The 10,933-nt window shown below is 36.2% G+C and overlaps 1 pseudogene; it reads right to left on the bottom strand.

Annotated features, from left to right (window-relative positions):
- The window catches only part of LOC149546584 (beta-galactosidase 6-like), a 22,186-nt pseudogene extending 11,680 nt beyond the window's left edge, over positions 1–10,506 (bottom strand).
- Positions 10,507–10,933: the final 427 nt, after the last annotated feature.

The following is a 10,933-nucleotide window of genomic DNA, read 5'->3' as shown; positions in this document are numbered from 1 at the left end:
AATTATGTCAATACTAAGGTTTGTAGCATCAATACTAAGGTTTTTAGCATCAATTGGTCATGCTAAGTATAGTAGTCGTATCATGAATCCTTCTGAACCAATATGACTAAGATTCTCGAAAGAAGACTAAACCATATCATCTGTCTACTCCCTCTTTATATAAGAGTTTTTCAAACAATGTGAATGAAACATTGATTATTACTCCCCCCTCAATGTAAAATTCTCATTGATTGCATTTTGTAAAGTTTTAAGTCACTATCAACCTCTATATCATTGTATTCTTCTTATCATCAAATTACACAACAATGAGAATATGAACGATGACTTCTTCACATGAACCTGACAATTATAAATGCTACATCTTAATAAATGTTTGGGCTTGGTCTTTACCATTCGAGCTTATAATACAATACATTGGCTTCATTTTTATTTGGAAGTATTTATTATGTTTGTTCCAAAATTCATTCTTCATTTGCCAATATGAAAATGCGACTATCATGAAAGGCATAGTCTTATAATTTGTAATTTGTATAATGGTATAAAAGCTTGGTTGTGGGTTTGAATCCATTGCCCCCATGACTGTCCTTCTCATGCATTTATTCTATTTATTCTTCTACCTCCTCCTTCACTTGGCCATTTTGCAACACCATCTGGATGGAACTCTAGCCTTCCTCAAAACCATTATACATGACCTCTCCTTCTTCAAGATATTCTATAAAAAGTTCCTCAACCCTTGAACCTTTCAAAACCCCAATCTCAATGGAAGGCTTCTAGACCAAAGGAACTAGTAGATCCGGTTCTTTAAGAGAAAGAGACAACAAATCCAATTTTCTAGTGACTAGATGGAAAATTGGGGAAATCATTTCAATTAGTTGTAAATTGAAAGGAATTATAAGTAAACTATATCGATATAATAAGTAACTTAATAATTATATCAATATAATTTAATTACTAAGGAAATGAATTTATTACTCTAACATATAGTACATTATTTTGCAGACAAAGGTGTTGAATTTGATGCTTAACAGATTTACATACATGTGTAATAAATAATAAGTGTTGTAGCTTTGGGATCAACACTATAAAATGAAGGATGTCATACTACATTCACAGAGGTACCAAAATATTTTATTTGATATGGAGACAAAAGAAAATGTGTATTCTTCATAACTGCATTTGAGTCTCATGTATTATCATTTTCAGCTATTGACATCAGAGATACCTTTACATCTTCATCATTGTATTGATCAACGAGTCCTTACTGCACTCACTAGTTCTAAGCCAATGAATAAGGTATGAAAGAGTTTACATTAAAATTTCATTAGTACTAAAATTCAATATAAAATTCATAGGCACAATCGAGTGGTAACTTTGATAGTTTTTGTAGGGTCTTATTATTCCTGACCATCAGTGTATCCCTGAGGTGTATATACAAAGGAATTATCAGCTAGCTGTAAGAAAATATTAAGTTTTATGTGTAAATATATTTTATTTTCTTATATAAAATAGTTATTTATTCATATATAATTTTGATTGTAACATGTTGAGTTACAGAAGATTCTAGACTAATGGACTACTGAGCATGTTAGGAAGACCTCGTTATATACACTGGTCATCTCCCACTTGTTGGCAATTAAAGACAATTAGGGATTTATTTTGTTCCCCTAGTTGGAAAGAGTATATATCTAATGATGTACATTTTACACCTATATGGCATTATTGGGCATATGTTTTGTATAATTTTTTCTATGTATGTCATTTTTTACATATATTTCATGTATGACATTATTAGACATATGCTTATGATGTTTCAAATTATTGATAAATGAATTATATGATATTGTTAGACCTTATGGAATCAACTTTGATTTTTTGTTATCACATTGGTTTGATGCTTGTATTCAATCAATCAACATATTTTCCTTTTAATTCTTCCACATTTGGCATATCCATCTAACAATGAACTTATGATACTCCCATCAAGAAGTCCATGATTGCATGGTTTTATGGTGGATGTCCCTATCTTTTTTAAATTCCAATTTTATTCATCTACATGAGTAAGGGAGATCAATTCCATTTCTTTCAATTGTATTTAGAGGTCATTAAAGTTTTTTCAAACAATGTGATTACATAAATATTATTCAGCATTTACATCTATCATCAAGGTTGATTCATTCCTCCTCTTATTTTACCAAATAATTTGGATGAATCACCCATGGCTCCTTACATTTCTTGAAGAAAATTTTCAAAGACTTTGCAACATGTCTTCTCTTCTTCCATATAGTTCATGTTCATTGAAGACATTTGATCAAACAATATATATGCTTTGTATATTCTCACGACACCAATAGTCATGGTACAATTCTTACAAGATCCATAGTTGAAGAGAAGCTATGTGAAGCTTCTAAAACCATGGACCTATACTTAATTTAGTATTATTGCATCCATGTTACTTATGAAAGTGGAACTTTCACATAGATAAGTAGGGAAACAAAAATTGAAAGCCAAACTTAACATAGAAAAGTAAAGCAAGCCTCAACTATATTCTCATTAAACACTCTGAATTCAAATATCTTTGGCAGAGCATATCTCGAAGCTCATGCAAGATATGGATGACGTTCCAGTTCCTACAAGACCGTGTTGCAGAGACCTACAATAACCTCTCTTTCTTTTTGGAGATCACATTCCATTTTCATTCTACAACGCCATCTCGGGTGATGTTGAAACTTGCAGTGTTGGCCAGTACAAAGTTGCCAACTGCCAAATCTCTCTCATCTTTCATCATGGGATAAAAATGTCTACTCCATTAGCTCTGGGTGGCCAAGTAAACCCTATCCCCAACCTCATCTTATCCCCTTTAGTGCTCGAACGTTCTCAGGCACGCTGAACCGGAATGTCCCTAAGGGTCACTAAATCCCACAGGGCTGCAATCTTTGACGGGGTATATCTCGGAGCTCATGCGAGATATGGATGAGATTCTAGTTCCTACAGGACCATGTTATAGAGACCTACAATAACCTCTCTCACTTTTTGGATATCGCATTCCATTTTCATTCTACAATGCAATCTCAAGTGATGTTGAAACTTGCAGTGTTGGCCAGTACAAAGTTGCCAACTGCCAAATCTCTCTCATCTTTCATCATGGGATCAAACTATCTGCTCCATTAGATCCTAGTGGCTGGGTAAACCCTATCCCCAACCTCATCTTGTCCCCTTTAGTGCTCGAACATTCTCAGGCACGCTGAATCGAAATGCCCCTAAGGGTCACTAAATGCCACAGGGCTGCAATCTTTTCCAGGGCATATCTCGGAGCTCGTACAAGATATGGATGAGATTCCAATTCCTAGAGGACCATGTTGCAGAGACCTACAATAAACTCTCTCACTTTTTGGAGATCGCATTTCATTTTCATTCTACAATGCCATCTTGGGTGATGTTGAAACTTGCAGTGTTGGCCAGTACAAAGTTGCCAACTGCCAAATCTCTCTCATCTTTCATCGTGGGATCAAACTTTCTACTCCATTAGCTCTAGGTGGCAGGGTAAACCCTATCCCCAACCTTGTCTTGTCCCCTTCAATGCTCGAACATTCTTAGGCACGCTGAACTGGAATGTCCCTAAGGGTCACTAAATGCCATAGGGCTGCAATATTTGGCGGGGCATATCTCGGAGCTTGTGCAAGATATGGATGAGATTCTAGTTCCTACAGGACCATGTTCCAGAGACCTACAATAATCTCCCTCACTTTTTGGAGATCACATTCCATTTTCATTCTACAACGCCATCTCGAGTGATGTTGAAACTTGCAGTGTTGGCCAGTACAAAGTTGCCAACTGCCAAATCTCTCTCATCTTTCGTCCTAGGATCAAACTGTCTGCTCCATTAGCTCTAGGTGGTCGGGTAAACCCTATCCCCAACCTTGTCTTGTCCCCTTCAGTGCTCGAATATTCTCAGGCACGCTGAACCGAAATGTCCCTAAGGGTCACTAAATGCCATAGGGCTGCAATCTTTGGTGGGGCATATCTTGGAGCTCGTGTCAGATATGGATGAGATTCTAGTTCCTACAAGACCATGTTGTAGAGACCTACAATAACCTCTCTCACTTTTTGGAGATCGCATTCCATTTTCATTCTACAATGCCATCTCGAGTGATGTTGAAACTTGCAGTGTTGGCTAGTACAAAGTTGCCAACTGCCAAATCTCTCTCATCTTTAATCATGGGATCAAACTGTCTGCTCCATTAGCTCCGAGTGGCTGGGTAAACCCTATCCCCAACCTCATCTTGTCCCCTTCATTGCTTGAACATTCTCAGGCACTCTAAACCGGAATGTCCCTAAGGATCACTAAATGCCTCAGGGCTGCAATCTTTGGTGAGGCATATCTCGGAGCTCGTGCAAGATATGGATGAGATTCTAGTTCCTACAGGACCGTGTTGTAGAGACCTACAATAACCTCTCTCATTTTTTGGAGATCGCATTCCATTTTCATTCTACAATGCCATCTTGGGTGATGTTGAAACTTGCAGTGTTGGCCAGTACAAAGTTGTCAACTGCCAAATCTCTCTCATCTTTTGTCGTGGGATCAAACTGTCTGCTCCATTAGCTTCAAGTGGCCGGTTAAACCCTATCCCCAACCTCATCTTGTCCCCTTCAGTGCTTGAACATTCTCAGGCACATTGAACTAGAATGTCCCTAAGGGTCACTAAATGCCACAGGGCTGCAATCTTTGACGGGGCATATCTCGAAGCTCGTGCAAGATATGGATGAGATTCCAATTCTTACAGGATCATGTTGCAAAGACCTACAATAACCTCTCTCTCTTTTTAAAGATCGCATTCCATTTTCATTCTACAATGCCATCTTGGGCGATGTTGAAACTTGCAGTGTTGGCTAGTACAAAGTTGCCAATTGCCAAATCTCTCTCATCTTTTGTCGTGGGATCAAACTGTCTGCTCCATTAGTTTCAGGTGGTTGGGTAAACCCTATCCCCAACCTCATCTTGTCCCCTTCAGTGCTCTAACATTCTCAGGCACGCTGAACCGGAATGTCCCTAAGGGTCACTAAATCCCACAGGGCTGCAATCTTTAACGAGGCATATCTCGAATCTCGTGCGAGATATGGATGAGATTCCAGTTCCTACAAGATCGTGTTGCAGAGACCAGAGATTAGCCAAGGATAAGGATAACATAGTAAGAAAATGATTATTTATCTAGTCGATATAAGTCCTTTATATAACAAACCATTTATATGCATAGTAAAAGAACTGAATATAGATTTGAGACATATTGATCACCTGCAGTCTGATCATCTTCACAAGTATGCAACTTTTGTTTCACTATTTCATGCAGGTTTATTGAACTTTCTTTATGAGGTCATTTACAGATGGGATGTTCAAAGGTTGAGTTCCTATGGGCCGTCAATACTTTGACTACACTTTAAGTCAACAATTATCAATATTGGAAAAAATGGAACTTATATTTTGAAGTATTGAGAAGATGGCCTTGCCCTTCCCCAGGGGTTTCAGAAATGGGAGACATTAGGTAAGAGAGTGAAAATGTTACTATCGCTTCAATCCACATGACACAATTGGAAATGCAAATTTTGATGGTAATCATTTTGTGATAAGGGAGAGACTAGGGATGATCATTGTTACTATCTCTTTAGTAGTGGATTTTTGTTTTCTCTTGAATTTGGTGGTGGGGGATCAGTGGTATTTCTCCTTGGATATTCCTTCTTATGATGTTAGTGACAAGTGTTGCTCTTTGAAAACACTTGTACAATCTTTTTTAAATTATTAGATAAAAACAAAGAATTGTAAGTATTAAACATGATTAGCCTTTAGTTCCTAGAAGATCTATATTTCCCCATCAATGCATTTAGAAAGTTAAGTTTTAAGATCATAAATAGAAAAAATTAGAGAAGCGATTTAAACATTTATATTGATTGGAAACATATGAGTCTTGAGTTTCTTGTAATGATCTTGTGAACATCATGTTAATTCTTGTAAGAATCTCTAAGATGCTTGTTATACTCAAAATTTTGTTGAAATTGAATTAATTTTTATCTTGTCAATTAATTGGCTTAAGGTGATATATGCTTCTTGGATTGAATAATGAGTTCATGATTAACTTTGTATTAAGATTCATAGCATCTTCTAGTTATTTGCAAAGGAAATTTATAAATTAAGCTAATGTCATATGGCTTGCTTGAGAAAGATGTCCGTGTTCTTATTGATGGGTACTAATGACTGTCTACATTTAGTTCTTCAATATCCTATTTGACAAGCTTTCCATAGACATTTCTTTGCCATACTAAGTATTTTTGAAAACATATTTGAGTAGAAGCACTATAGTAGATACTACATGATGTTTTAACAAATAAAGTAATGGGTTAAAGACTGTTATTTCCAAGGTATTATGTCATAGTATTTTAATTGTAATGATCTTAGACTAATGATATTCTTGAAGGTAACTTTGACATGCAACAAGAAAGACAACCTACAGCCAAGGCTATATTGTGCCTACAACCAAAGCCATAAATGCTCACAGCCAAAGCCGCTAGTGCACATAGCCAAAGCCATGGATGCTTATAGCCAAGTTACAAGTGTTCGCAGCTAAAGCCATGAGTACATGAAGTCGATGATCACAATTGTTTACAACTATTCACCAGAAACAACTTCTTTGCAGTTTTTGAGAAATACTAATAAAGCAAAAAATAACATCTACTAGTTTGTAGACATAATGGAAACTCTCTAGCAATTGAATTTAATTTCATACATGAACATATCTAATTTAATGTCATACACGAACATATCTAATTTAACGTCATACATGAACAAACATATAATATAAAATGATAACCAATAATGTAATATACATTAACAAACACATAATATATTATGATAACCAATAATGTCATATATGAACAAACATATCATATATTAACCAATAATGTCATACATCAAATATAGAATGTCATATGTACATCAAATGTATGTCAAATATGTCTCTCTGATGCCTATATATATACATGGGGAAGGAAACAAGTCTCTCTCTCTCTCTATATATATATGTATCGAATATCTCAACTACATCTTTTCCTTCCCACGAGGGGAAGGAAACAAGTCTCTCGACATCCTCTGCCGTCATGTGGAGGGAGACAGTGGAGATGACGGGGCCCTCCTGACACACTCACTTGACCTCTTGTTGAGGCTCTTCTCCAGGTCCAACGGATACAAATAAGGTAGATATGAATCAATATTTATTATACATTGAAATCAAATATATGTACACACAAAATCAATTATTTTCTTACCACCAACAAATAGTCACTCTGTAAGTCCACCTCAAATGCTCGTGGATGATCAGGCGTGACAAGACCCTACAACAATTCAATAAATATAATCACTTATAAATAACATTAGAAATTTTGAGATTAACTATTATAAACAACAACCAAAACGAAGAAAATTCTTTCATACCTCCGTCAGTGGCTGTGAGCTAGCCATAGCTACGGCCACTCCACTATCAACAGACTGTCACAGATGAGGAGGTGTGTCCGACATCATGATCTGCATGTCATACAATATACGTTATATCTAACATGAAACATGGAATAAATATAATCAAATGAATTAAATTAACATGAAACAACTGTACCTATGTGAAGCTCGTATGATGTCTCTGCTCTGTGTCTATGGTAAAGGTTGAGGGTCCTGTGGAGAATTGATGCACATGCATAATTTTTGTTTTCAATCCTTAATATGATTACATAATAAATATATGTATTAATTAAAATGATTAAATTGATACATACCTCAAGACTCGTCAAAGGGACAAAAAATGGGCCTGGAGGATCGCTGCTAGGCCCAACAACACTTTGACCCTAAATTTTGAACAATGTCAATAAATGCTAATTAATTAATCATTCACTATACATATGAAATGTGATCAAATTAGTAATTTACCTGTGTTTCAATGCCAAATGTCTCATTCAGGAACTCATCGATGACAAGCCCATCATCTGCAGCATCTCCGGCATGAGTGCCAAATGTGCATAGGGATCCGCATGAAGTGCACATGTGACCATGACTGATAGAAGGCTCCCCCTCAATTAATGGGCTCATGGAATGGATGAGGGTCTGCGTCAAAGCATTAATGGTCCCTAGAGTGCTGGCCTCTACATGTTCCTTCACAACTGAAGGAATAATCACATGCTTGTGCTATTGATGGACCACAGGTGCCCTAACTACATTAGGGTCACAACGTGCTCCTGGCCTCTCAAATGATGACCCCCCACCTCTACCCTGGGAGTCTAACATATCAAAATAATTGGAGATCTCCCCAAGGACAAACTCATAATATAATTTCTTCAAAAAATACATGGGGACCTCGTGATTGTTGCAAGGAGGGGCATCAAAAACCATCCACCATCTATCCCAAAAATTATTTCTAATACCATCGTGTATACACCAATGGATGGGGATCCGTTTAGTACCCTCTCTAATAGTATTTGGCTCATCGAGTTTTCTAAATAATGCACATATACTACTTTTTGATATTTCTTTTTTTTTTAACATCTTCATATGACAATTTATTTGCATAAAATATTTTTTGTTCATCCCTCTTAGCTCACCAAATATCTAACTGACCACTAACTGAGGCTATCTGAGTGTTAATGGATTCGAGGGATGATGCCAATTGAGCCCTCATTGGATTGGTTTGTTCGGATTCTTTTAACCGAACAATGAGTCTTTCTAATTCAGTTTTGCCTCTCTGTATTTCATTTCTTATATTTTCTTGTGTGCTTGGCGGAGATCTTGCAATTCGTTTGGGTTGTGGAATTTGTTCTTCTTGAGGAGGGTTTTGATTTTGAGGTTCTTGAGGGTTTTGTGGATTTTTTGGTTGATTATGGACATTTCCTGATAAAAAAATCAATAGAAATCCAACTAAATAAACAAATCTAAATGAAATTTGTAAAAACCCTACAAAAGAATATCAAAAACCAATAAAACAATATGGAAAACATATTAAACAATGCAAAGTTATGTTCATATCACTTACCTCTTCGTCGTCGGTGTGCTTGTTGTCTTGGATTTCATTGGTGAGGAGGCATTTTGGCAAATGGTGGTGAATTTTTGCTATCAAACCTGCGTACACACTGTTGGAAAGCCAAAAAGAAAAATAAAAATGATGGTCCGCAGGTCTGTGGCCCATCATATAACTTTTTTCATATCAGAATAGCGCGTATGTGCTATAGCGCGTGCGCGCTATTGAAAATTAGAAAAAAAAAAAAACCTTGTCATCTTTTTGGCACCACAACTCGATGCATACACCCATAAGTCAACTTTGACTATTTAATACTTTTAGTTTAAGAATCAAGTCTTAGTATGTAATGTTTAAACCATCAACCCTATAGCTTGTACAAACATGACTTTGTGACTTGCTCCTTGAAGCACTTAAACTAGAAGATCTTATAACAAGTTAAATTCCAGGAAACATCAACAAAATCAGAAGGCCAAAATCAAAATTTCCTAAATAAAAGATTCTCCAGGAAGTCAAGTTGTAGCGAATTGATATTTCCAATCAGATCATACTAATTGGTTCATATCAAATGTGTTCATTGCGAAAGCCTACTAGTGATTATGATAGACAAGGGCTGATATACACCTATTTGTATACAATAGAAAATCACTTTTATCTTTAGCTATGTACAATTGCTCTAGCAAGCCATTGCCAGAGAAATTTTTGCCACTCCTAATTCCAACAAGTTCTTCGTGCCATGACCAGTTTATGAATTGTTTTGCATTGCTACTTGAGGTTTCAGTTTCAGTTGGAAGTAGTGATTCCAGGCTAACCTTCTCCATTGCAATTGAAGAAGTCTGCGTATTGACCTGTAGTTCATGGATAGAGACACCATTATATAGTTTTATATGATATTTCTAGTTTGATCGCAGTAATGAAGTATAGTTCACTCCAATGATCAGTGAAAGGAAGACTAACCTTTGTAGTGTTGAAGACGACATGCTTACAGTCAGGTAAAATACTCACAGACCAAGCAGGTAAGTAATATGACTTTCCTTTGAATTGTACAGTTGCATCTTTGTTAGGGTTTGTGTTGTTGAGAAATGCAGCATAGATGGCAGAAGAATTCAAAGAATATGTTTTTGCCTGAATGTCCCATTCAAAATCTCAGTTTTCTAAAGTCCATAATCTTTATTTGTACTTAAATGATTGTTCTCAGCAAAGTTCTTAAGATGCCTTTTTCCTTTAAACTATTTTAAATAGCCAACCAGAAATAGATTTCTTGTAAAATTTTGATGCTAATGCAATATTTTAATTTCAGTTCTATGCTCACAATGAAAATACAAGCCTGAAGGTTATGCCCAAATGAAATGCTATGCATCTCTCCATTGACTAGAATAGGTTTAGATTTCTTTAAGGAATGGTGAAATTCTTTAAGATGTCCCCATTTTGGCTGCCTTATATACCCTATAAAGCAAGTGCACATTAAGGGATATAGGTGAGGGTCTCACTTGTTTCACAATAGTAGTATCAGAGGCATGAGAAGGGACCCGACTTAAATGACTACCTTCTTCCCCTTTTCCCTAACTAACAGTCTCCTCCTCCTCTTCTTTGTATAATATATTTCCTCTGGCTACTTCTATTTTTATTTATTCTCTATAGGAGCTTGCATTTAGCACTACTTATAGAATCTGAGCTATGGAGGCTCTCAGGTTTGGGCCTAAGATCCACATTTACAATTTTTTTCTTGTTTTTAAGGGACCTCCTTCTAATAACTTGTGTTTCTATGTTAGAGTCTACAATCTAGATATTTTTCTTCATCTTAATATTCTTAAAGATGTGGTACACAGTTGGCTTAGGAATTTTGACATCACCAATAGACATCGACTTAGTAGAGATTTGGGGGATCGAGG

The sequence above is a fragment of the Cupressus sempervirens genome, chromosome 7, assembly GCF_028749045.1.
Source record: "Cupressus sempervirens isolate cs-2001-9-10 chromosome 7, ASM2874904v1, whole genome shotgun sequence".
NCBI classification, from domain to species: domain Eukaryota; kingdom Viridiplantae; phylum Streptophyta; class Pinopsida; order Cupressales; family Cupressaceae; genus Cupressus; species Cupressus sempervirens.
The sequence above is the reverse complement of the archived record's forward strand: the minus strand, read 5'-3'. Positions and strand labels throughout refer to the sequence as shown.